Below are 23,324 nucleotides of genomic sequence, written 5' to 3'. Positions count from 1 at the left end.
CTGATCAAAAAAAAATCAGTATGATGATGATTGTGAAGAATCCCAGATGGAGTAGAAACTTTTGGCATGCATATTTAAGGAGGTAGCAAACTTCCTCCTCATTTTCCAAATTGAGAAATCATCTAGTTCTTGTTTCAATATAACATCTAGTGGAAGGTTAAGAGTGAAGGAGAACTAGAATATTACAAATGAGAGAAAATCTGCAGATGCTGGAAAACAAAGCAGAATGCTGGAGGAACTCAATAGACCCGGGAGCATTTATGGAAGAGTACAGTCAATGTTTCAGGCCAAGACCCTTCAAAGCAGTACTGCTGAAGGGTCTCTGCCAAAATGTCGGCCAAACTCTATTATACAGTATGTTGGTATTCTGGAAAAATCAGATCGGCACCATGCTCAAATTAAGTTTGGACTACCTGGTGGAGTACACAAGAAACCTTCCAATTGTAATCTAGTACTTAAAAAAAAAATTATCTTACAATCCAATGACAAAAAGAAAATATAATTTACAAACAAATAATATCAAAGGCAATCCTGTCAAATTCTGATAGCAATCCTAAAGCAAAATACTAATTATAATCCTAAAAGTATAATTCCACTTGCAATTCTGTGATATTTCAGCACAAACAATATTTCATTCACAGCCCAAGTGATAAAATGTACATACAAATTAAATGTTACATGCGATTAAACTAAGACAATGGCTGAAGTCGTGAAGCCTACTACAGTGAAAGGGGAGCTGAATCTCAAATTACATGTGAAAAGATGACTGAGGGTACGAGTTCTTACCTGAATAAAATATTTCAATTTGATGAGATTAATGAAAAAATACAGATGAAATATACCATCAACGTTGATTCTATTAAGAAGTCAAATGATAACATCCAGATTATACCCAGGGGAAAGGAAAATCTTGGATAGATTTTAGTTTAATCAAGGTTAAAGATACGAATGTGTACTCAGATGTGTAATCAAATGTGTGATGAGTGAAAATGCTACCAAAATGGAAAAGGAAAGGAAAACTGCGGTAAACTACAAAAACGGTATAATGGAGACAGGAAAAAGTCTAAAGAGTAAACCTTTGCACTAACTGATTGAGTGAAAAAAACAACTTAAGTGTAATTGAATGAAAGTGCATTGTATGGCGCTTCAAAGTAAACTGAAGCAGTATCAGGCCAGCAGGGATCTCAAGTGGACAGTTCAGGTAATTGACATTGATGCTTCTCCTTGGGATAATCCTCCTACCTTGGACACTCTTCCAAAACAGTGACACCATCTGAATTCAAAGAATTGCAGGATGGACATTGTGCTGCCTTTATGGCAGTTATTTAGTTTATAATATTTTCGCGTAGTAATTTGTTAGCATTTTTTAGTTAAAGTTAGGATTGTTTAAGTCAATTGATTTGTCTGTAATACATCGCGGCTGCGATGACGTCACATCCGGGTTCGCCGCGTCTTGTGGGGAATTACCGGTTTGAGATTCACGCAAGGGCGGGGGTCACTCACATGTGCGACCATAACGCTGACTAGGGTCTCTCTATGCACCAAAGACACAGTGAAAGCAACGCTGTAAGTCATTAGATAATCGGTATTTTGAGTTAAAATGTTAACGCCGATTCTGTTAAAAGTAACGACGGTCGGTAAGGTTTACCTTTTCGTCAGTTAAAGAGTCGGGATAGTTTGTATTGAAGTGTATCTAAAGCAGCCAATGGAGCAGCTAGATTCTGACTGTATGCTGCACTTTAATGTAATGTAGTTACTGTAGTTTTACCTTTGCAAGTATTCACAATGTAAATGTGATATTTAGAAGGGAACAAACACTGTACCAATCTTGTATTGTTTTTCAACAGTTTTCACCATGCGTTAATGTGAAGAGTGAACAGTAAATGGTTAATCTTACTGCGGTCACGTTTGCATTGATTCTGGTTTATCTCGACGTTTACCTCGGCGTTATTTCACACCCGAGCGAGAACGTTACAGTGAAAAAGCGGCATTATCAGGTGTTTAAAGTGCAGCCATGTCAACCCGATCCAGCATCAAGTCGTTGTCAAAGTCATCGTCATCCTGCGATAGGGGCAGTAGGGCATCAAGTAAGGCCACCCAAGCAAGAGCGAAAGCAGAAGCCGCCAAGGTGCGAGCGCGCTTTGCCAAAGAAGAATTAGAAGTAAAGATGAAAGCGGCTGCCAGAGAAGCCGAAAACCAGAAGGAAAAGGCTGCCAGAGAAGCCGAAGCGGCCGCCAGAGAAGCCGAAAACCAGAAGGTAAAAGCTGCCAGAGAAGCCGAAAACCAGAAGGAAAAGGCTGCCAGAGAAGCCGAAGCGGCCGCCAGAGAAGCCGAAAACCAGAAGGTAAAAGCTGCCAGAGAAGCCGAAAACGAATTGGAAAGGAAAAGGGTAGAGGCACGGTTAGAAGCGCTGAAGCTAGAACGAGAAGCAGCAGCTGCCGAGGTGGAAGCAGAGTTAATAGAAGACGCCGAAGAAATGCATGATCCGAAGGACGGAAAATCTACCTCGGAAAAGATCGGCTTGGAACGTACAAGAGACTATGTCCAATCTCAAATGGAATGGAAGACTCTTTCTTCCTCTCCTTACTTATTCGATAACGTCCCACTTCACGAGGAGTCTTGGAGAGGCCCGACGGCATCACGTCCATCCGAGGAAGATAATTTACCCTCGCAACTCCGCGATGAACCCAGGAATGCAAGGGCTCACGACAAGTACTTCTCGACACCGAACTTACCGGATTTGGGGAGAAGAGAGGCAAAGACTGAGTCCAGACCAGCAAATCCCATAACAGATGTACGCCCTCAGTCATGTACCTGTGGACATGTTCCCTCAGCCCGCACGCCACCTGCAGACGAATCCGCAGCACGGTATTTCGCACGACGGGATCTCGTCACTTCAGGACTATACCAGTTCGACGATAAACCTGAAAATTACCGTGCATGGTTCTCCACTTTCACCAACGCTATCGACGGATTCCAGCTCAGAGCAACCCAGGAGTTGGATCTTATGGCAAAATGGCTGGGAAAAGAATCATGCGAACAGGTGAGACGCATGCGTTCAGTGTACATCAACAAACCCGAGCTAGCATTGAAGAAAGCATGGGAGAGACTTCAGGAGGGCTACGGAGCCCCCGAAATTATTGAGGCGGCGCTATGCCAACGTTTGGGAAATTTTCCTAAGGTGTCAGCCAAGGACCACACCAAGCTAAGAGAATTCGGAGATTTACTCATGGAGATTCAAGGCGCCAAAGAAGATGGCCACTCAGCTGGTCTAGTATACCTAGACACTCCAACCGGGATTAGACAACTCGTGGACAAACTTCCATTTGGGCTGCAGGACAGGTGGTTGTCCGTTGCCTCAGATTACAAGGAAGAACACGAAGGTCAATTCCCTCCCTTCGAGTATTTCACCAGGTTCGTGTGCAAGGAGGCGAAGAAGCGAAACGATCCTAGCCTCATAGGTCCAGGAAGCAGTACAATTTACACCAAGCCAGATAAATCCACTTCGAATAATTCCAACATTACTAAACCAGTCTCAGCGCTTAAGACTGAAGTCCTTACAGCTAACAACGACTCTAGCAAGAATTGTCCATTGCATAACAAACCCCACCCCCTCAAAAGATGCAGAACGTTTAGGGAAAAACCCCTTGAAGAGAAGAAGGCCCTCCTCGAGGAGAAAGGAATATGCTTTAGATGCTGTTCCTCGACCTCTCACTGTGCGAGAGAGTGTACGATCGCCGTGAAGTGCCTGGAATGTGATAGCACTAATCACGACTGGGCCATGCATCCTGGCCCGTCACCGCAAACCGACAACGCTCCTTCACCCCCACAACAGGACGGCGGGGAGGGAGAAGCTCACTCCAGGACAACTGTTGTCAGCTCGAGCTGTACGGAAGTTTGCGGTCAAGCTCAGGCAAGCCGTTCTTGTTCAAAGATCTGTCTCACTAAGGTGTACCCTAAGGGAGCCAAAGACAAGGCCATCAAAGCCTACGTAATTCTGGACGATCAGAGCAACCGCTCGCTAGTCAGTCCAAAGTTCTTTAACTTGTTCAACATTGAGAGTGAGCAGTTCCCATACTACCTTAGAACTTGCTCAGGCAACATGAAAACTTACGGAAGGAGGGCCGAAGGCTTCCAGATCGAGTCCCTGGATGGTAAAGTCCTCATCTGTCTCCCCCCACTCGTAGAGTGCGAGAAAATCTTGAATAACCGCACTGAGATCCCGACGCCAAGTGCGGTGCTACACCAACCACATCTCCACCACATCGGCAAATACATCCCAGAGCTGGATCCAGAAGCAGAAATACTCCTGCTATTAGGGAGGGATGTTCTCCGGGTACACAAGGTTAGGCAGCAGGTCAATGGACCACACGACGCCCCCTTTGCCCAACGCCTGGATCTGGGCTGGGTGGTGATAGGAGAGGTGTGCCCTGGCAACGAACACAAATCAACGGCTAACACACTCAAGACCAATGTGCTAGAGAGTAGCCGCCATATGATTCTTCAACCCCGCATAAGTTCCATGCGCGTCCAGGAAGCACCACAAGGCTTTAACAAGCGCAAAGTAACTGACGAGACGCTCGGTCAGTCTGTCTTTGCTCAAAAGGAGCATGATAATAAACTCGCTCCATCGGCTCAAGACGCCACCATCTTAAAAACGGAGGACACCAAGGTCTTCAGAGACAAAGCAAATAGTGGGGTCGCCCCACTACCTTTCAGAGAACCACGCCAGTGCTTGCCAAACAACAAAGAGCAGGCAGTCAAGCGGTTCACGCCCTTGCAAAAAACCACGAAAAGGAGACCTGAGATGCAGCAAAGCATCCGATCGACCCACGAGGTACTGGGCACACCAATGGCAGAGGTCACAGCCATTATGAATGCACGACCACTCCTACCCGTGTCTCCTGACCCGGAAAACCCCTTCATACTGTCGCCATCAATGCTCCTTACGCAGAAGGCAGGAGCTGCCCCTCCACCAGGGGACTTCTCCGATAAGGACCTGTACACAAAGCAATGGAGAAGGGACCTTCAAGTTGGAGATTTAGTCCTGCTCAAGGACAAGCAAATCGCCGGCAACTGCTGGCCAATGGCCAGAATCACTGCCACATTCCCTAGTAGGGATGGACATGTCAGGGAAGTCGAGTTGAAAACTACCGACCAAGGCGATGGGAAAATTTACCAAAGGCCTGTTACAGAAGTCATTCTACTTCTACCTAACGACTGATTTAGAGACTGAAGTTTGTATTATGTTCATTGTGACCTTACGAAGGCCAAGCGGGGAGTGTGCTGCCTTTATGGCAGTTATTTAGTTTATAATATTTTCGCGTAGTAATTTGTTAGCATTTTTTAGTTAAAGTTAGGATTGTTTAAGTCAATTGATTTGTCTGTAATACATCGCGGCTGCGATGACGTCACATCCGGGTTCGCCGCGTCTTGTGGGGAATTACCGGTTTGAGATTCACGCAAGGGCGGGGGTCACTCACATGTGCGACCATAACGCTGACTAGGGTCTCTCTATGCACCAAAGACACAGTGAAAGCAACGCTGTAAGTCATTAGATAATCGGTATTTTGAGTTAAAATGTTAACGCCGATTCTGTTAAAAGTAACGACGGTCGGTAAGGTTTACCTTTTCGTCAGTTAAAGAGTCGGGATAGTTTGTATTGAAGTGTATCTAAAGCAGCCAATGGAGCAGCTAGATTCTGACTGTATGCTGCACTTTAATGTAATGTAGTTACTGTAGTTTTACCTTTGCAAGTATTCACAATGTAAATGTGATATTTAGAAGGGAACAAACACTGTACCAATCTTGTATTGTTTTTCAACAGTTTTCACCATGCGTTAATGTGAAGAGTGAACAGTAAATGGTTAATCTTACTGCGGTCACGTTTGCATTGATTCTGGTTTATCTCGACGTTTACCTCGGCGTTATTTCACACCCGAGCGAGAACGTTACAGACATGACATGGACTCTTCTATGACCATTAGCAACTCAAGTGAGGATGATAGTGATAAAACAATATGTCTGGCAGCCATGTCATGACCCAAAGACATGAAGACATGCAGGACTGAAGACAACCATGAAGGAAGACAAATGGTTTTTCATCAATTACCTGAACTGGAAAAGATTGATAAAAGTTCCACATCCTAAAAAAAGGAAGTTTAAAGACCTGGACTGTGCTTCAACATATTAGGGACATATACAAACTGGACCCACATGACAGCATCCAAACTTTGGCTACTATGTTATCTTCTCAGTAAATCAGAGTGTTGACTCATAGAGTTGACAACAACATGTAAGATGATTGGAAAGCTATATAGGGATTGCTGGAAGAACAGCCTGATTGCAGCAAAGTGGTTGACTGCAGGCAAAATATTTCTGAATATGAGAAACACTATAGGACAGCATGGTAAGTTACTCAAGAATTCTGGGTTAAATGAAGATGACATAGAGGTCTCTACATATTGTCCCTTGAAATCAACTTTTATGGATGACTTGAACCAAAGACTGCCGAAATGGTGAAGATGGCAAAACCAAATTGGAGTGGAGTTGACATTCCACTTGGTGAGCTTGTACAAGCTTCCAAACAAATGGAACTAGATATTGAAATCTAAATAAGATCATTACAAGTGGGTTAGTTCCCTGTTGGACAATAGCCACTGACCAAGGGTCATCATCCAGTGTCACTGCAGGTGAGTTCACGCCTAACGATAGCAGAAAACTCCCTTAGCAGATAAAATCGACATTTGACTGCTAAATGTTCCAGTTTGCTCTGAGCAGGACTGAGACAGAACTGCCACATTTGCACAGCACAATGAGCTAACATACTCCACATCCTCCATCTTTAAAAGACCGATCTGTCCTGTCTCTGCGGAGAACGATGAAGCCATACTTCCCAACGTACTAGACCGCTGCTATACTACGATAAGGAATGCCAACCATTCCATGCCAAGACGGCATTTTGGAAAATCTGATCATTTTGCTGTCCTTGTCCTACCTGTATACAGGCAGAGGCTAAAGAGCAAGGCTCCAGAGATAAGTACAATAAAGAGCTGGTCATGGGAGGCCAAGGAGCAGCTACAGGGTTGCTTCAAATTGGTAGGCTGGGCCATGTTCAAGGACTCAGAGGATCTAAATGAATACAGCACGGTGTCACAGACTTTATTAAATCAGTTGTAGGTGAGTGTGTCTCCAGGAGCTCATTCAGTCTTTCCCAACCAGAAGTCCTGGTTGAACCAAGAGATCTGCAATCTGCTGAGGGTCAGATCAGTGGCATTCAGGTCTGGCAACCAAGTAAGATCCAAGAGTCGAGGTATGATCTCCGGAAAATATGTCAATGAAGGTTTTCAGTCATCCAGGTCTTTGTATATCAAACAGTAGTAAATCAATGCAACTGGGCTTGCTATGTTATCCAGAGGATGTTTCGCCACTCATCCAAAAGGCTTCCTCTGTTCTGATCCATGGTGGGTAGTTCTCCAGCTTATTATCTCCAGAAAGCCATCTCTTGAGTGAAGTGGCAATTCCAGACTAAACCTGAATCATGAAAGGATGGTTGACAGCTGTTTTCTGGGCTTGACTGCTATTAACTCTTACAAAGTGAAGCCTTGTAGGTGACATCAGGGCTACACTTCCAAATGAGCTTCTGTGCTTATGCACCCCAAGTGTCAAACTTCACGAACTTCCACACCTTTAATGACCCTGTGATTTCAGTCTCTGAGACTGACATGAGAACATCCTTCAGGAAGGAGAGCCCACAAAAAGCATCCAGCCCAGATGCAGTACCAGGCCAATTACCAAAGACCTGTGCTGATCAACTGCTGGAGTGCTCACTGATATATTTGACCTCTTGCTTCAGCAGTCTGAGGTACCCACCTGTTTCAAGCAGGCTTCAATTAAACCGGTGCCAAGAAGAACGTGATAACCTGCCTCAATGACTATGGTCCAATTCATCCAGTGATGAATTGTTTTGAGAGATGGTGATGAAATATATCAACTTCTGCTTGTGAAGTGACTTGGATCCGCTCCAATTTGCCTACTGGCACAACAGGTCTACGGCAGCTGCCTGCTAAGATGTACACATCAGGATGCTGTTTATTGACGACAGCTTGGCATTCAATACTAACATCTCCTCAAAATCAATAAATGAACTTCAAGACTTTGGCCTCAATACCTTCTTGTGCAAGTGAATCCTTGATTTTCTCACTTGCAGACCCCAGCCAGTTTTAAGTGGCACACATCTCCTCAACAATCTCCAGCAGCACAGGGGCACCACAACACCATGTGCTTGGCCTCCTGCACTACTCTATCTATGATTATGTCAGCAGTCGCTAAGCACAGCTCCAATGCCATATTTAAAATTGCTGATGACACCACAGCCATCGGTTGAATCAAAGGTGGTGATGAATCAGCATATCGGATGGAGATTGAAAATCTGGCTGAGCAGTGCCACAACAACCTCCTCTTTCTCAATGTCATCAGGACCAAGGAGCTGATTATTAACTTCAGGTAGAGGAAACTGGAGTTCCATGAGCCACACCTCTTTGAAGTATCAGAGGTGGGGAGTGTCAGCAACCTTAAGTCCCTTGGTGTTACCATTTCAGAGGATCTGTCCTGGGCCCAACAAGCAAGTGCAATTATGAAGAAAGCACAGCAGTGTCTCTACTTCCTTGGAAGTTTGTGAAGACTTGCCATGACATCTAAAGCATTGACAGACTTCTAGAGATATGTGGTGGAGCATACGACTGATTGCATCAAGGAATGATATGGACAACAATTCCCTTGGATAGAAGATCCTACAAAAGTAGATCGGCAGGGCCAGGTCCACATGGGTAAAGCACTCCCCATCATTGATCACATTTACACTGAGCACTGTCACAGGAAACCAGCATCCGTCATCAAGGATCCCCACCAACTAGCCCATGCTCTCTTATCATTGCTGCCATCAGGAAGAAGGTACAGGAGCCTCAGGACCCAACTTCACCAGGTTCAGGAACAGTTATAACACCTCAAGCAACAGGCTCTTGAACCTGTGGGGCTAACTTCACTTGCCCATCACTGCACTGTTTCCACAACCTATGGCGTCACTTTCAAGACTCTTCATCTCACGTTCTTCATATTTATTGTTAATTATCTATTTTATTTTGCATATGTATAGTTTGTTCTCTTTTGCACATTAGTTGTTTGTCCATCCTGTTGGGTGTGGTCTTTCATTGATTCCATTATGTTTTTTGGATTTATTGAGAATGCCTGCAAGAGGACAAATTGCAAGGTTGTACATGGTGAAGTATATGTACTTTGATAATATGTGCTTTCAACTTTGAAAAGCATTATGGAGAAGGCAAGGGAGATAATCCATCAATGGACTAAACACTCTAAAATAATTAAAACACATGTTGATAAGGCAAATGAAGTATTGAATGCTTCAGAATTTTGGAGTAAGTTTTGGAATTGGGGATCAAATGTCCGAATGCATCTGCGGGTAAGAGTAGTAGCACATGCTGCTGTAATATTAATTTTATCTATGTTGATAACTATAATGCTTAATGCATATCAATTTAGAAGGTAGAAGGCTGAAATTATGTGAAATTTGGAAGATGGTGCTCTTATAAATGAGAAGAGACAATTGGTATAAAAAGTGTATGAATTCAATGTAAATGTTACTTTTATCTTTATATGAGTGCAGCACATCTAATGGACAACCATGACAGTCCTATTATCAGTCAACAGAATGAGTGGAAGATAATGATCCTAAGATAACTACCTTTGGATCAAGAAGGAGATGTTGACCAGGAAGAACTACTGTTGCAAGAAGTTAGTGAACCCTTTGCAATTACCTGGTCTTCTGCATTAATTAGTCATAAAATGTGGTCTGGTCTTCATCTGTTACAATAATAAACAAAAACAATCTGCCTAAATGAATAACACAAAGAATTGTATTTCTTCTTGTCAGTACTGAGTACTCCATTTAAACAATCACATCTAGGTTCAAAAAAAGTATATGAACCTCTGGGGTTTAAGAAGCGTATGAAGCATAAGCTAAGGAACAATAGACCAGTCAGCCTTAACAACCATGGTGGGAAAGTTACTGGAATGAATTGAATGACAGGATCTACCAGCATTTGAGAAGAGAGACTGATTAAGAAGAGGCAGCTGGCTTTGTGCATGGAAAGTTGTGCTTGATGTGTCTTTTAGTTTTTCTGAAGGGATAACCAAAGGGGTTGATGAGGGTAGGGCAGTGGATGTTGTCTATTTGGACTTTAGCAAGGCCTTTGACAAGTTCCTGCATGGCAACTGGTCTGGAAGTTTCAGTCCCATGGAATCTAGGAAAAGCCTGTTAGGTCAATTCAAGATTAGTTCAGAAGTAGGAAGCAGCGAATGGTGGTTGAAGACTGTTTCTCAAAATGGAGGCCAGTGATTAGTGATGTCTCACAGGGGTTAGTGTTGAGACATCACTACTTACTTTATTTTTTATTTGTGTGTGTTAAAATTTTTATTTGCCCCTTTACACCAGGCAGCTGTGGCAAAAGACAGGTGGTAAATGGTGAACAGTAAACATGGTTGGGGTTGGACTTTGTCACACTCTAGGAAGGGTCAAGACTTTGACTTACTCTTGAAAATATTGTATACATGAATGTACAGTTTTATAAACCTGTACCATGCATTGTCCTCATTCACAGCACCAATTTGAACTTTGGACATACTGAGAACCAATGTGACAGTTGTGACATGGGGTCGGAGATCACACATTCATCACAATGGCTTTGTGACCACAGCACCGGCTTCACACAGCCAGAACCATTTTGTGCAGGAACCCTTGGCCCATTGGAAGCAGTACATCCCTAATTATTTGATCACTGTGCACTGAAATGGACTTTGGCTTTTTTTTTCCTAATTGTATAATTTCCTGCAAAAATAGTGTATAATTTATATTCATATATTCCTTGTGAATGTCTCTTTTATATAGAATATAGAACAATACAGCACAGTACAAGCCATTCAGCCCACAAAGCTGTGCTTACATTTTAACCTATTCTAAGATCAATGTAACCCTTCCCTCCCACATTTTCCTTTCATCCGTGTGCCTATCTACAAAATCCTTCAATGGCCCTAAAGTATCTGCCTGTACCACTCCCCTGGCAGCACATTCCATTAACCCTTTGTTCTATGTAAAACCCTACCTCTGACATCTCTCCTATACTTTCCACCATCAAAAAAAAGTATATCCTCTCATATTAACCATTGCCACCCTGGCAAAAAGGAACTTGCTGTCTGCTCTAGCTATGCCTTGTATCATCTTATGTGCTTCCATCAAATCACCTCTCATTCTCCTTCGCTCCAAAGAGAAGAACACAAGTTTGTTCAGCCTGTCCTCATCAGACATGCTCTCTAATCCATGCAGCATCCTGGTAAATCTCCTTTGCACCCTCTCTAAAAACTTACACATCTTTCCTATAATGACCGGAACCAAACACAATGCTCCATGTGTGACATAACCATCGTTTTACAGAGATCCAATATTACCTTCAGACTTGAACTCAATGCCCCAACTAATGAAGGTCAACAGACCATATGCCTTCTTAACAAACCAATCAAATTACACTGCAACATTGACATATCTGTGCACCTGGAGCTCAAGATCCTTCTTTTCCTCCACATTTAAAAAGTCTTGCCACTAACCCTATACTTTCCCTTCAAATTCCACCTTCCAAACTAAATCACTTCACATGTTACCACTCCAACTCCAACTGCCTCTTCTTGGCCCAGCTCAGCATCCTGTCAATGCCACATTGGAACTTACAACAACATTCTAGACTACCCACAACACCACCAACCTTCTTACATCTCATTATTAACCAGTCCTTTCACTTTCGTCACCACGACATTTGCAAAAATCATAGACCACATGCCCCAGTATACCTCCAGTACAGTACCATTGGTCAATGATCACCAAGCAGAATATGCTTCATCTTCTACCACCCTCTCTCCCTTCTGCAGATAAGCCAATTCTGAATCCACACAGTCAAATTTCCCTGGATCCTATGCCTCCTGACCTTGGGCTAACTTGTCAAATGCCTTACTAAAATCTATATGCAATATATCCACTGTTCTGCCTTCAATTTGTTTTAATCACTTCCTCAAAGATTTCAATCAGACTCATGAGATCTAAACTGCTCCTGACAAAGCCATTTTGACTATCACTGATTAGACTATGCTTCCCCAAATGCTCATAAATCTTGTCTCTAAGAATAATCCCCAATGGTTTGCCCACCACTGATGCAAGATTCACTGGTCTATAATTCCCAGTATTATCCCTATTACTTTTCCTGGACTAAGTCATAATATTTGCCATCCTCTAATACTCTGGCAGTACTCCTGTGACCAGTAAAGACACAAAGTTCATTGACAAATGTGTAGCAATCTCTTTCTTCACTTCCCGTAGTAACCTGGGGAGTACACCATTCAACCATGTCTACCCTAAGGTCTTTTAAGAGTTCCAGCACATCCTCTTTCTTAATGTTGACATATTCCAGCATGTCACCCTGATCTACACTGCCCTCACATTCATTAAGGTCCCTCCCACTGGTGAATTCTTAAGATATTCATTAATGACCTCCCCTGCCTCCACTGACACCAGGCCCATTTCCTTTACTATCTCTGATCAGTCCTATTCCCACTGTGGTCATCCTCTTGCTTTTCATATATATGTAGAATGCCTTGGTATTTTCCTAAATCCAACTTAACAAACTTCTCATTTCTTCTTCTAGCTTTCCTCTAAGGCCATCTTCAGCTCCATTCTGGCTATCTTTTAACTTTATCAGGCCCTGTCTGATCCTTGCTTCCTACTGTCCACTGTCTATCTTTCCTCACAATCTTTCTTCATGTTGCATCCATTTTGATACTAATTTCTGCCCTATCACTCTGGTTCCAAATATTTTTAACCCTCCCCAGCAGCACTAGCAAACCAACCCACAGGGATATTGCCACCACCTCACAGTCAGTTATATCATTTCCATATTGTACTTACTCCAGAAAAGACCCTAATTATCCACAAATCTGAATCCCTGCCCCTGCACCAATTCTTCAGCCACACATTCATCTGCCAAATCATTCTGTTCTTACCCTCACCGGTAGTGGCAAAGGCAGTAATCCAGAGATTACCACATCTGAAGTCCTGCTTTTCAACCACCTATATTCACTTTTAAGGACTTCATCCCTATTCCTACCAATGGCATTGGTATCAATACATTCCGTGTCTTTGGGCTGCTCACAATCTTATTTAAGAATATGATGGACGTGATCTAAGATGTCCCTGACCCTGGCATCTGGGAGGCAACATTCCATCTGGGTGTTTCTTTCACTTGCACATAATCTCTCTTCTGCTCCCTAACTACTAAATTCCCTATATCCACTGCACTCCTCTTCTTCCCACCCTTTCCTTCTGGGATCCACCAAGCCAGATACTTGGTTGCTGTGGCTTTCCCTTGTTAAGTTGTCTCCAATAGTATCTACAGTGTAATACATGTTACTGAGGGGAACAGCTACAGGGATACTGTGCACTATCTGCCTATTCCATCGCCCTTTCCTGACAGTCACCCAGGTACTTGCCTCCTGCAATTTGGGATGAATACCTCCCTGGATGTCTAATCTATCACCTCATTCTCTTAAATGTGCCCAAGGTCATACATCTGCAGCTCCAGTTTGTGAACACAGTCTGTAGGGAGCTGCACCCAGATGCACATGTCATAGATGTAGCAATGAACGAAGTCTGGGGGCTTCCCGGACATCCCACATTTTGCATGAAGAGGACACCACTGACCATGGTGCTCCTTTCCTTTTTTTCACTCTAAATTTGTACAAAACAAAAATAATACACTAATCTTGCTTAAAATGTTGAAAAGAATGTTTCATCTTTAACTTCATGACTTTTGGAGATCAGTTCATCTTCTACTCAACTATTCACAGTCACAGAAAGTTTGACCGGGGTGCCCAAACTTTTGCATGCCACTGTATGTCAGGATGCTGTTTATTGACTACAGCTCAGCATTTAACACTACAATTCCTACAGTTCTAATCCAAAAGATCCAGAACTTGGGCCTCTTTACCTCCCACTGCAACTAGATTTTCAATTTCCAAACCGTCAGATCATAATCTGTACAGATCTCCACCTCCTTGACAATCAACACTGGCACACCTCAGGGTTGTGTGCTTAGTCCACTACCTGACTGACAGACCACAGCTTGTGTGGCTTCAGAGCTGTGTGTCAGACATGGCTATAAGCAGCACTGGGGCCTCACAGGGAACTGTATTGCCTCTCTTCGCGTTTACTCTGTATACCTCAGACTTTAGATACAACACTGAGTCATGTCATCTACAGAAGTTCTCTGATGACTCAACAATAATTGGGAGTGTAAAGAGAGGATGGGAGGATGAACACAGGTGCAGAACTTTGTCAAATAGTGCAATTGAATCATGTGCAGCTCAACATCAGTAAAACAAAGGAGATGGTGATAGATTTTAGGAAGACTAAGCTTGCACTGCTTCCTGTTACTATTGCTGGTGAGGACGTGAATGTGGTGAGGACCTACTAGTACCTGGATGATAGACTTAAGTGGAGCACGAACACAGAGTCTGTGTACAAGAAGGGCTAGAGTTGCCTTTATTTCCTGAGGAGACTGAGGTCCTTTGGAATATGCAATCCTCTGCTTCACATGTTCTACCAGTCTGTTGTCAGCAGTACAATCTTCTATGTGGTGGTGTGCTGGGGCAATGGCATCAACACGGGTGATGCCAACAGGCTCAGTAAACTGATTAGAAAGGCTGGCTCTGTTATAGGAGTCAAACTGGACACACTGGAGGCCGTGGTAGAACAAAGGACCCTATGGAAAATCCTGACAATTCTGGACAATGTTTCTCACCCTCTGCATGTCACCTTGGCTGAACAGAGGAGCACTTTCAGAAATAGACTAAGACAGCTGTGTTGCTCCAAAGAGTGCCATACGAGGTCATTCTTACTTTCGGCCATTAGGTTCGATAAGGAGTTAACCTATAGCTGGGGAAGTGATGACTCCCCTCCTGATAGACTGTTTCAGGTAACTTATTTTTCATTCTTTCTTACTCTCTTCTAATATTTGTAGATCTGTGCACATGTAATGTTACTGTGACACTGTAATTTTCTTTGGGATCAATAAAGTATCTATCTACTGTTTGCACTCACAACTGTGTGACTAGGCACAGCTCAAATAACATCTATAAATTTGCTGACAATACAACCATTGTTGGCAGGATCTCAGATGGTGATGAGAGGGCATAGAGGAGCGAGATGTACCAGCTAGATGAGTGGTGTCACAGCAACAATCTTGTCCTCAACGTCAGCGCGACCATAGAACTGACAGCGGACTTCAGAAAGGGAAGGTGACAGAACACACACTAGACCTCATAGAAGGCTCAGAAGTGGAAAGAGTGAACAATTTCAAGTTCCTGGGTGTCAGTATCTCTGCAGACCTAACCTGCATATTAAAGCAGCTATAAAGAAGGCACACAGTGGCTATATTTCATTAAGAGTTTGAGGAGATTTGGTATGTCACCCAAACACTGGCAGTTTTCTACAGATGTACCTGGAGAGCATTCTGACTGCCTGCATCACCGTCTGGTGGGATGGGGCACTACTGCACGGCATTTAATTTAATTATATACATGTAAACAGTGACCATTGAATATCTTTTTTTATTGTTAGACTGCACTTATGTATTCCCCTTGGTAATGCCAAAATACTGTAGCTGCCTGTGCCTTTAATAGAAAACGGTGATATCATTTTGCATGGGTGGAGTAGAACTAAGAGCTGGCATGATCTAGAAAGGACGATGTTCGAATGCTTTTCCCAGGTTTGGTGAGGAAAGATTTTTGCGAGTAAGTTGATCTACGCTGGAATTGATTGCGAAGTTCCTTAAGCGGCCTACTGGCGTGAGGGAGAACTCATTTCTAAGTTCTAGCCTGTATGTGTTTGGAAGTTGAAGCATGTGTGTGCCAAATAATTGTTACTGCCGTATTGGTTCTGTATATATTTTTAGTTATTTTCATACTGCATACGTAACAAGAATGTGGTCCGAATTTAAACTGAGATTGTAATAGCAGGAATTGGTTTTTTTAAAATTTATTTTGTTCGTTTTTATTTTGATACCTTCTTTCTGCAATGAAACATCTAAAACAGATAAAGGAATTTAAGACCCGAAAAAGTATTTATTGTCCCGCGTGTGTATTTTTCCCCAGGCTACAAAATATATACTGTAATACAATTTTTTTTCCTTATTATATATTGTATTGTACTGCTGTCGGTAAGTTAACATATTTCGGTGATATTAATATGCCGGTGATACTAATTCCGATTCTGATCTTACCAGAAGATAGAGCACATTCACTGCACCAAGCTCAACATTGGAGCTGCTGAGAGGAAATGTAATAGCCGACATGTCATACGTTTAACATTCCCTAATTTTCCGTTCGTGCCGAGTCACCCCGGACCCGGACCCAGCCCCACAGTCCGGGTAGCACGCAGGCTGAATCTCACCGTCCGAGCCCTCGGTATCAAACCTGCTAATTCCCGCACCAAAGCCGGACATTTACAGTAAGTAGAAAATCGTACACGAACAGAGCGCTGATACAGGTTCACATGATGAAATATTCCCTACCGTCTGCATCAAACACACCGAAGAGGCAAGGCAGCACCGAAAGAACGAAGATTATCAACATAATCCTTATTTTCTCCTGATTTTCCGTCTTCTGTCTTTTAATGACGGTTGGAGACCAACCTAAAGGCGCATTCCGGCCACCTACTGGTCTGGAGTGTGGCGTAGAGAATTGGGAAATAAACCCCCTACTGGTTCCTTATCAAATGAAAACTAAATTACCCCTAAAATCCCTATAGTATTGCAAGACAATACTATGAATTAATTTAAAGTGTAACTTAATAATGTTTTAAGATGAAAACTACCAACCCCCAAAGCTAGCATTGAAGTCTGCATTGCCTTTCTTTCAACCTTATAGGCTTCACATTGTAAAATAATATGTTCAACCGTTTCAGAATGATGACAAAACCTACACAATACAGAGTGATGTTCTCCTACAAGATATAAGGAATAATTAAACATAGTATGCCCAATTCTTGGTTAAATCAATATAATTCCTTCCCTTCTTGTCTTTCCCCCTTCTCCCATCAACCCAACAGTTTAATGTATTCTGTAAAGGGGTCTCCCCTTATGTGCATTATCCCTCATATCTTGCCATAATCCCCTAATTCTTATCCCCACCAATCCCTTAGCTTCTGATTTACTAAATGGAAGGTCTATATCCACAGATGAACTTTTAACAGCCTTTTTGCTAAACAATCAACCAGCTCATTCCCCTCAACACCTCTATGTGCAAGGACCCATAAGAAGAGAACATGTGGACCAATACTTTGACTATGAGATAATGTTTGTTGTGCTTCCAGCTGTAAGTCTGACCTACTCCTTGAATGACCTGCTTTAAGTCTAGTCAAAACTGAAAAAGAATCTGAACAAATTACAACTTTGCAAGGACAGATTTCCCCCACCCACTGAAAGCCCAAAATGATGGCAACCAATTCTGCTCTATACATTGAGAAATGTTTAGTAAGAAGTTTCTTTATTGTTACCCGTAATTCAGGCACAATAACAGCCACACCAACATTCCCAAGTAAATTATCTTTTGATCCATTAGTAAAAATGGTTAACATATCACAATAATTTCCCTAAAATATTGATGAACCAACAGACTCACAGGCAAATCAGAATCCTTGGACTTCATTAAATCATGTAAATTAAAATCAACTAAAGTCATTGGAAAAAAGCGAGGTGGGGTTACCAAAAAAGCTACAGTGGGACATATTGCATAATCCAGCAAACTCATATTCCTAGTGTGATAAGAACCCAGCCACCCAAAACTAAAAGCATTCTTCTTGTGATGTTCCCAGTAGGCTTCCAACTCACTTTTAACAGGATGATAATTTCTCTGTCCCTCAAATTAATCCAGTATGTTAACATTATCTTCAATGTCTGCACTGTAAGGGTCTTCTTCATGTGCCTTACACATTATATGCTTGGGCGATCATGGCTTTCCACATTGAATGATCCCACGCAGCGTCAATGATATCTCACACACTTAGATCTGTTAGTTCTTTCACAGTGTCCATATATTTTCTTCTTTGCCTTCCTCTTCCATGTTTCCCAGGCATATGGCCTTTTAATGTAAGGCATTCTATTTCTCCCTTCCTGATGACATGGCCCAGGAATTTAAGTTTGCTCTCATTTAATGTTCTCATTAAAGATCTTTTTGTATGGGCACGTTAGAGTACTGTCTCATTAGTTACCCTATCCCTATATTATATTTTCAGCATTCCTCTAAGAAACCACATTTCTGTTACTTCTAAGTTTCTTTGGAGTTCAGGTGTTATAGTCCATGTTTCGGAAGCATACAGCAAGATTGACCAGATGTAACATTTTAGTAGCCCAAGCCTTGTTTTCATAGAAATGTGTCTGTTGGTAAAAATGGGCTTCATTTTTTGGAAGTTGGTTTTGGCAATGGCAATTCTTCTTTTTATTTCTACTTTACTTCTAGCATCTTGTGATATAAAGCTACCAGGGTAATTAAAGCTGGTCTTTTGTTCAGTCTCTTGGTTACATGTACAATTGGCATTTGGGCGTATCCTGCTGTTTTGATATTACCATACATTTGGTTTTTTTACAGTTGATGGTTAGACCAAACTCTGCACTTGCTTGTACTACTTTGTCTAGGAGGATTTGTAGATCTTCTGCAGCACTTGCTATTAGGGTGGTATCATCTGTAAGGGTAATTGTCCCATTTCAACCAGTAAAGCTGAAAAAGGAGACAGCCTTACTGCACGACAACACAGTATTTACGCCTGTGCTTGTATCACATCCAAGCATTTTAAATTTGAAGATGAAGCTGATCCATAAGCCACACAGCCATAATCAAGAACAGATCTAAATAAACAAATATAAATGGTCAACTTTGCATCTCGAAAACAGTTGCGAAAATTCACTTCTTGAGGCAGAGTGGATATTGGAGGGAAAAAACCCTGTTCTTTCAAGAAAGAGGATACCTCTGATGTCCTGTTCACTCTGAGAACAGATGTGGCAGAGACAAAGGAACTGGGACAAGGGATTAGCATTTTTACAGGAGACATGGTGTGAAGAGGTATAGTCAAGATATTTGCGGTAGTCGGTAGGGTTATAGAAGATGTTGGTAGAGGGTTTGTCTCCTGAGATAAGCATAACAAGATTGAGAAAGGGGAGAGAGGTGTCAGAAATGGGTCAAGTGTACTGAAGGGTAGGGTTGATTTTGATGAGCTCACCATGGGTGCATGATGCAGCACCAATGCAGTCATTGGTGTAGAGCAGGAAGTGCTGGAGAGCATTACCATGGAAAGCTTGGAACAAAAACTCTTCCACATGACCAATGAAAGGGCAGGCATAGCTGGGGCCCATGCAGGTGCCCACAGCTACTACCCCTTGAGTTTATAGAAAGTAGGAGGAGCCAAAGGAGAAATTGTTGAGTGTGAAGACCAGTTGTGCCAGACAGAGGATAGAGAGGTACTGGTTGAGTAAGCAAAGGGAATGGGCCTACCCGGACAATCAGGTTTGTGGATTTTGGGTAGGGGGTAGAAACAGGCTATGAGTTTGGTGGCAGTTGATGGAAATTCTCCAGAGTTGATGAGGTTAGTAATGGTGTCAGAGACAATTTCCTGATGATCTGGAGTGAGGTCCTTTTCAAGGGGTGAGTAAGTGAAGGTGTCTGAGAGTTCCTGCCTAGCCTCAGCAAGGTAGTCAGTCCGCCTCACTATAACAGCACCCCCTTTGTCTGCAGGGTTGATGGTAAGGTTGGGATTGGTGCAGAGGGCATGGAGGGTAGTACGTTCAGAGGGGGTAAGGTTCAAGAAGGAGAGAAGAGAGTTGAAGTTGAGCAGTGACATCTTGTCGGCAATGAGAGATGAAAAGATCTAGAGCAGGGTGTCTAAGAAGAGGAGAAGGGTTGCAGATGGGAGAAGGGGTCATCAGTATGGAGTCAGGAATCCTTGCCAAACAAGTGGTTTCAGAGACAGAAGTAATGGCAGAAGAGCTCGGCGTCTGGCAGGCATGGAATTCATTGAAGTGCAGGTGAAGGGGGACAAAGGTAAGGCCCTTGCTGAGGACAGAATGTTCTGCCTCAGAGAGGGGAAGGTCAGAGGGAATCGTAAAGTCTCAGCAGGGATTAAAGCTGGGATCAGAGGGGGGAAGAGAGTTGGTGGTGTTAGAGGAGGGAGGGTGGTTGAGGAGTTCAGGGAAGGTAGGGTAGGAGGAAGATGGATGATCTGAGGACCCAAGACATGAGAGTGGTGCTGGGATAAGGGGAGCCCAGAAACCCAGCAACAGCAAGGAATGTCTTGGCCTGGAGGTGGCGGTGGCCGAGGTCCAGGCTGGAGCTGGAGCCAGAGGCCGTGTAATTCTGGAACCGAGTTGGGAGCAGTTGGGCTCTTTATTCCTACTGAGTTTCACTGCATTTTGTGTATTACTCTGGACATCCAGCATCTGCAGAATCTCTGAAGGGTTGGGGCTGGGGATTTGAGGTTTAGTCTCTGCCGGCATGTGATATGGGTTTGGTCTCAGTGCGGAACAAAGTAGTCTTTTTAATTCAATATCTGCAGTATTCATCAATATGCACTTGTATAAACTGGGATATTGCATTGTCTTCATTAACTGCACCGAACATTATATTTTCCCACAATATTGACATTATGATAATAGGCAGAGATTACACTGGAACCAGCCCCTAAATGTCTGGTGGCCTCTCCCTAACAGCTTCTATTCAGTCTAGTACCCTAGTGAGCCTCACATAAGCACCTCTTCCCCCCTCCCCAATCTGTTCATCTCACGTACCAGTCCATTTCCCCTCTGCCCAGATTTGAAAACGTAAAGAAAGCTAAATTTTGGAAGAGGGAGACTGAAGATGTTAACAGTTATTTTTGCAGATTCCATTTGTTCCTGGGTGGGGCCACAGTAACAATGAAGAGCACAAAGGATTATGGACTCGCTTTTGCTGTGCTTTAGTAAGCCCTGACGTCAGATCCATCTGATTACAGAGGCTTGTTAATCTGTGGACTGATAGTGGTGTGAGCAACTCCTCATTGCCTGGTGTATTTGGATCCTAATTGCTGCCCACAAACTCTCATCCTAAAGCTAGGCTGCAAAGATATAAACATCTAAGCTCGCGGGATACAAGAAATTAATAGCTGCAGGGCTGCAATTCCAATAATGGAGTTATTAATAGCTCCAAAGCTGGCCGGTGGTGTAGTGGCATCAGCTCTGGGCTAGGAGATGATTAGTCTTGGGTTTGAATCCAGCTGGACGCTTTCCATCCATGCTGGGTTGAGCATTGAGCTAGCAACTCAGCCTTGTAAAAATACAGGCAAATGCAAAGGAAATGGCAAAAATGCTGCCTGATGCACCAAACTTGCCAAAAGGGAACAACAAACAAATTGTTCCAGAAACGGAACTATTGAATTAATCTAAACTCCAATAATGGAGTTATTACCAGTTCCAAATATTGAACTACTATAAACCTCAAATCCCAAGAGGGGAAATTGTCCTGGTCTCTACAAGCATACATCCTGACCTCAGCACGCTCTGTCTCTCTCACGCGCGTGTGCGTACACACACACACACACACACACACACACACACACACACACACACACACACACACACACACACACACACACACACACACACACACACACACACACACACACACACACACACACACACACACACACACACACTCCAATCAGCTCTCTGCTGGGTCATGATACACAAGTCCACTGAAGATGACCACATTCACGTGTGGCTATATCAGTTGGTATGAGGATCCATAATATGTGGGCATCAAGTGACATTACTTACTGAGTTTCTACTTGTCACCAGTGTAGTAGAAGATAGGCCTGGCCCCTCTACCGTGAAGCACCCTACTTAGCTGAGGTTGTGTCACTACCTGTCCTTTATGAAGAGTTCTTCCAGGTAAATCCCATTGACCAGAAGTCCATCAGGCAGTGGTCATCATAGAACATCCTGCAGACACTGCAGGAGAGGGACTACATGTATACTGTAGGGTGATTCACAGAATAAATGGTCTAAACCATCTGACAGAATGGATCATCACCAGGTTTGATCAATGACTAGCTAGGCCTCTCTTGGCTGCCAGAGATAAATGCCCTCCCAAGCAGATCTTCCTTGACAGATAACATATCTCCTCCTCAGCATGACTGTGGTTGAGAGGAAATGGTCACCACCTCTTTGCATTCTGTGGATTTGCTAAGAGGGATGCAAGGGTCTATGTCTGGTCATCCCCAGCAACCTTATAACAAGGGGCTCTCTGATCCACAGTCTGTTCCCAGTAAACACATCAAGTGCTGCAGGAAGGTTATCAAATTGGTAAAACATGTACTTTGTTCTGCCTGAAACCTGTTGGTTTCCAGCAAAGCAAGATGTCTGTAAGGATGTAGGTTTTCAGGAATAAAATGGCAGGTGTGTTTTAAGTTTAAAAGCATGGTAAAAACCTCACGTCATTACTTTATCGCATCAGACCAGCCTCTTATAGTGAACCCCTAGTCAATGTTGGTGGTTGTGAAATATGCCTGTGTTTCCACCCGTTACATTCCTCTACAAGGGAATGCTGCAGACTGGCACGGACCAGGCTGCAGGGGTACGTCCTGAGAGACACACGAAAGCTTGGTCCAGCCATTTCTAAGGCTCTGTGGGCAAGGACCATAGTCTGGGTTCCTTGCTATCACAGATGGAGGACTGAGGCAGGGGGAGGGGTGAGGACACAACTCAGTCATTGAAATGGTCTGACACCCCAGATGGTGTGGCAATAGAGAGCTAAGGATGAGCCACCGGGTTTACAAGTAGATGATGGGTGTAACATGAATGCAAGGAAGGACAAGCCAATGATTGGGTACAAATGCAGATAGAGCAAAGTTAAATTGTACCACTGAGGCAAAATTCAAAAGGGTGAGGAATGCAGGACTGAAGGTACTGTATTTAAATGCGCATAGCATTTGGAATAAGGTGGGTGAACTCGTGGTGCAATTAGAGATTGGTCAGTATGGCATTGTGGCCATACTGAGTCGTGGCAGAAAGAAAAGCAGTTGGAAACTTAACATCAAAGAATATACTTTGTATCAAAAGGACACGCTGGAAGGCATAGGTGATGGTTTAGCTCTGTTGGTAAGCGATGGAATTACATCTTTAGAAAGA

This window comes from Hemitrygon akajei, chromosome 2 (assembly GCF_048418815.1).
Source record: "Hemitrygon akajei chromosome 2, sHemAka1.3, whole genome shotgun sequence".
Taxonomy (NCBI): Eukaryota; Metazoa; Chordata; class Chondrichthyes; order Myliobatiformes; family Dasyatidae; genus Hemitrygon; species Hemitrygon akajei.
The sequence above is the reverse complement of the archived record's forward strand: the minus strand, read 5'-3'. Positions refer to the sequence as shown.